This window comes from Octopus bimaculoides, chromosome 22 (genome assembly GCF_001194135.2).
Source record: "Octopus bimaculoides isolate UCB-OBI-ISO-001 chromosome 22, ASM119413v2, whole genome shotgun sequence".
Taxonomy (NCBI): domain Eukaryota; kingdom Metazoa; phylum Mollusca; class Cephalopoda; order Octopoda; family Octopodidae; genus Octopus; species Octopus bimaculoides.
The window spans coordinates 7,813,087-7,813,551 of record NC_069002.1 but is presented as its reverse complement, the minus strand read 5'-3'; the positions used below and the strand labels follow the sequence as shown (position 1 = coordinate 7,813,551).

The following is a 465-nucleotide window of genomic DNA, read 5'->3' as shown; positions in this document are numbered from 1 at the left end:
ATATATATATATATATATATATATATACATATATGTATGTGTGTATGTATAGATATACGATATTATGTATTAAATTCTGTATGATCGTTCGTAACTATATTCATATATGCGCACACAAACATTCGTAAATTCATTTCAGAAATACATACGTATATACAGACACACACACATATATAGATATATGCCGCGTATATATATGTATATAGATGCGGATAAGTATTCATGCTAGCAAACACTACTCTGCATGGTTCCTCATGCTGGCTCTCAAAAAAATAGAAAAAATACAAATTTATGTTTTATATTCGAATTCAGAAAATAATTGGAACATATCCGTCGTATATATCAGAAAACATGTACACATAGACATATGCCTGTATAGATATGTATGCATGTATGCATACACACACACACACGTATATATATATATATATATATATATATATATATATGAATGTATATGTATAT

At 26.5% G+C, this 465-nt stretch overlaps 1 long non-coding RNA gene across 1 annotated transcript in view; it reads right to left on the bottom strand.

Annotated features, from left to right (window-relative positions):
* LOC128250563 (uncharacterized) overlaps positions 1-465 on the bottom strand; it is a 31,065-nt gene that overhangs the window by 10,388 nt on the left and 20,212 nt on the right. The gene's annotated exons all lie outside the window — the stretch shown is intronic.